Here is a 5,122-nt window from a genome sequence, read left to right on the forward strand (position 1 = left end):
TAGTCCCAGGGTTGCAGATAACCCATAGCTTCTTACTTATGTTGTGTTATATGTGGTATCTTGGGGAAATCACTAAGCTCTATTCTTATAGTTGTTGAATTGTATGTGGCAAGTACTTCGCAGGACCGCGGGAAGCCGAAGGTCTGATTGTACACACACATTAGGAATTTACTACGGGGACATGATCTCTTATGTACTCTGATAACTATGACATTTGTGTTTTGAGATGACTTGAATTCGATCTAATTGTGAAACTATGTTTTTGGAAGTTTTAAAAATGAAAACTTTGGTCTAAAGTTTGAGGTGTTACAAACAAGCCAAACACCCCCTAATGTCGGCTGTTGCTGCTACCCGATTTCTTCGGGTTTACTGCCTCCGGTGACATGGAATAAACTCACAAAGGGGCTCGCCGGAGAGAAAGGTTGTCCCTCTCCACGAAGGACCTGCTAAACGCTCTTGGATCGACTACAATTAACAAACCGGAGGTGTGATGTTTTCTTTTTCTGTTTCTGGTGAACCACAAGAGGTGGCATCAACCTCCTCCTCAGGCTGTTAAGCAAACCCACGAAGTTCCCCACCACCATTGACAATTGTTGTAGTTGTTTGTCCTTTCGATTTTTGGCTGTCGGTGACGAAGTCATGGAGACCAATAGGACCGCCGTAAGAATGAGCTCCTTCCGCCTCGACGGATTTTCCACCACTAGAACAAAAATCCACCACAAATGCCTTCGATTTTCTTCCTCTTTTGTCAATCGAACTCCTCAGAAACACCTCTCATCTTCTGTTGTTTGATTTCCGACCTACCTCCTTGTTGTTTTCCCTTCTCTCCCGATTTTACTGCCTCCGATCGTGCCTCTTTTCCTCGATCTGTAGCCACCAGTGACGAAACAAATGGACCAAGGAGGGTCGTCGGAGATTGACGCCCTCCCCTCCTCACGATCTCCAGCCATTGCCGGAGACTCGCATCGTCTGCCTCGCTCATTTCTTTCCTTAATCGGTCTGATGAACGGATGAAGAAGACCATCCTTTTCTTTTTATTTAAAAGATTTGGCTAAACCAGCCCCCCTACCTTTTTACCTTAAATAAAAAGAACCCTTGTTGGGAAAATAAATCGAATCAGATCCCATTTGATTATTTCATTTCAAAAATGGTCGCTTTTGGATATAATTTATCACAAAAACAGTCCTCGTGTTAGATAAATTACCAAACATCCATATTTAAGTTTAAATTATTCAAAACAAGTCCCTTTAGTTTAAAAGGACATCAAGATGCGGTTTCTCAAGTGAAGCTTCACCAAAACGAACCTAGATTGAAATCACGCTTCAAGGGTGAGTTTCTACGACCCCCTGTTTACGGATTTAATATTTGGGGGGGAATACATGAGTGTCTATCAAAGTTTTGATGATTTACAAGTTTTATACAAAAAATAACATCATACTTTATAATTGGTAAAAAGTTTATGAAATAGCAATCTAAAATGTATAAATCATCAATAAGTCATATAAGTTATGATAGAATGTTATAAATGATATAATTATACCTTGTAGTGATATATTAAGTAATGTTAATAGAAATCACAAGATTTTAAGTAGATTACTATAAAGATATAAGTTAGTCGACGAATCATAAATAGTAATACTCGTCGTATATATATATATATATATATATATATATATATATATATATATATATATATATATATATATATATATATATATATATATATATATATATATATATATATATATATGCATGTATATGTTGAGAAAGCATGAAAAGACATTATACATATGACCAAATATGCTATTCAACATAATTATGTACAAAAGGAATGTACATTGCCTTAAATGGTTGATAAACGAAGATTTGACAAATATATAATAATTAACTGAAAATATACCAAAAATCAATTATTATTATTATACTCTCGATCATCATGTAGAAATGATTTCTACGTAAACGATATATTTTATTTTTATAATTATTATAAAAATATAATCATTTTAGATGTAATACAAAATTCGTCATATATGATAAAATAATTGATTCTCGGATTTTAAGAATTGTTACCTAATAAACTATACATTGTATCAATTATACAACTTATCGAATATTATGGAAATCGTTGGTTTTCACATTGCTTGAAAACTGGAAAATGTTATAAAAATAGCTGTTAGGCTGCCCGAATTTCGTCATGACAGACAATAAGACTTGAAAATATATCAAGTCTTACGAATCTCAAATACTAAAAGACTTAAATCAAAATCATTCCTAAATACCAAAGAATTATAAGTACTCTAGAGTCTTATATCAGAGAGTTTTAGGATTACGATTCCTAGACATATTGTTAGGTTCCATCATACCCACATGACGCTCTATGTGAGCTATGTTTGTTTTTAAAAGCATTATAAGCAATGATCATTTCTTAAGCTATAGTTCATGGTGCTTGGGGGTTAGATCTCGTATGTGTGTGAGAGAGAGAGAGAATATTTGTGAAAGGGGTGAAAGAGGGAGTTTTATGATGGGGTGTTTTTCATACTTATGATCAAACTCATCTGAGTTATAACCGTTAATTCGGGAGGGGTCTCATACTGTAAATCTGCGCACACAACATAGATTTATAATAAAGAACTTTGGTATAGATCTATTATGTATGGAAATATCTGTGCGGGTTGATATTCCCAGTATGTGGTTGTTAGCTACAACTTCATTTGACGAGACAACAAGCGTCAAGTGTTTCTTTCTTTGTTACTATACGACTATTTGGAAACGTTAATAATGATCCAGATACCTCCAATGTATTGTGCTCTTACGGGGCAGGAACGTCTATAGTGTCGGTTAAAGGCTCATCTTAGCTCCCAGATTTGTTTTGTTATTGTATAAAATTTGCATTAGGTTTATACAGGGTCTTTGTTCACTTATACTAGTTGGAAGAGATTGTATCTAGTGGGATGATTTGTGAATCAAAACGATAAGTGTCAATAACATAAATTAAGTTATATAACACTTAATTAACAACATGACACGATTGGTTAAGGTTATAAACTTACAAATAATAAGTTATTTATATAAACCCTTTGTTTTTATACGAAGACACAATATGTATGTTATTTATATAAACCCTTTGTTTTTATACGAAGATACAATATGTATGTAGGAGGAGTTTGCCCCACTGATTAAGTGTCGGTGTCCAAATTAAGTAAGATAATACTTAATTAATACTACGACACAAATTTACAAAGTTTATAAATTCGAAACTTATGAGTTTTACATATAAACTATACGAATGCTTGTACAAGGTTTCAAGGGTAAATTTGGCTATTTTATGCTTTCACAAAGTGTGATATGTCTTTATTTTATATGAACTGGTATCCAAAATCCTTATACAAAAAACATTTTGGTCATAGGAACCGTAAAAATTTGTTATAAGTTTGATTTACTTATATATTTAAAAAATCATGTATTTTTGGATTTGTGTAAACGATATTTCTAAATGAGTCTAAATATACTTTTATAACTCAATTACTTTATACTTTTGATAGAAAAGTATGTATTTATAAAAGCTAGCCAACCAGATAAATTTTATAAAACAATTTTGAGTATATATAAATACTTTGTGTCAAAACCTATAGATCTCACCAACTATTTTGTTGACGTATCTTAATGTATGTATTCTCAGGTTATTTAGCAGGTCGAAAGTGTTCGCTCAGAAAGTTCTCCGTTATTTTTATTATACCTTTGAAAACGTCAGATTGTTAGGCATGTGTCTCGGTTTAGCAATAGTCATCATCAATGTAATTTCTATTTTGGTACTAAGAAAAGATTATATTTATACTATTCAATGTATGTTCAATAACTGTGATTACTGATTTACGTCACGCACCTCGGCATTTCCGCCGGCGGCTAGGGGTGTGACATATTGCAATGTCGAGTAACCAATAACCGAACCCCTAGAGCAGAGAAAAACAAGTCTGGTTTCGGTTATCCGGGTACATCTGCTCATCGCTATTATTTACGGTTTCCTACTTAATGGGTAAACCAACTCCTTAAAGGCACAAACCCAAAGTTATAAAATTTTATTTTAAAGATAATCATCCAATAAAAAAGTTAATAATTACTAGTAGCTATTTGTCATCAAATTTCTTCTCAAAAAAATCAAATCTGTAAAAAAATACCAAAAATAGAACAAGTTCCTATCACAAGCTATTTTTACAAAACAGGTTGCTATTATAGACTAACTTTAAAATCTTAGTTGCGATTTATTATAAGATTTCATGTTAACAAATGACCAAATCTGAAAAAATAACAAAAATGGAAACCTATTTCTACAAGGTGGTTGTTATTATAGATTAACTTTACATGGTTAGTTGCTATTTATTGTCAAATTTCATCTAAAATAGGATCAAATATGCAAAAATGCCCAATAATGGATTAAGGTTCAATTAATTTAGATTTTTATTGCATTGTACCAAAGCAGGATTTTATGAAATATTTACACATACAAAACGTTGATCGGATATTCATATCAATGTATATATTGCTTTTGAGTAACGATCATAAATTTATAGACAAAGCGTCTATCTTTGTAAAATAATTAAATTTTGCAAATAATTGATTACTAATTATGATTTGGAATTATCAACAGTGTCTTTTTTTTCTTTCTAAACCGTGGTTTCCACGGGTTTAAACCTAGTTCATTTTTATGTCTCAAACTTAATTTAGCTTTTTTAACTTATATTTTTATGTGACTCTTATGTTTAGGGATACATTTATATGATTAAGCATGAACTAAGTAAACAAATAAATATTTTTACTTATTTTTTGTCGTGTTTGTCATTTTTTTTTGTTTTTGTAAATTGGCCGTGTTTGTATTAGCAAAAAAACACGAAATAGTGTGATGCGGTGTTCGGTTTATGACTCTTTTTTTTTGGAATTGTGTCGTGTAGGATAAAATACGAAATGATTGCCTGATTTGCCACTCATACTTAAGACAATGTTTTTGAAAAATACTAACTTAGCAATCGTAAAGCAAACCAATAATGGATCTGGCATGCAAAATGTTTAAAGGTGCTATGTATACTCAGGGAAACATAGTAAAGAAGAAACGACGTTATGAAATAAG

Source organism: Lactuca virosa, chromosome 5, assembly GCF_052849685.1.
Source record: "Lactuca virosa cultivar CGN04683 chromosome 5, Lactuca_virosa_CGN04683_v6, whole genome shotgun sequence".
Classification (NCBI taxonomy): domain Eukaryota; kingdom Viridiplantae; phylum Streptophyta; class Magnoliopsida; order Asterales; family Asteraceae; genus Lactuca; species Lactuca virosa.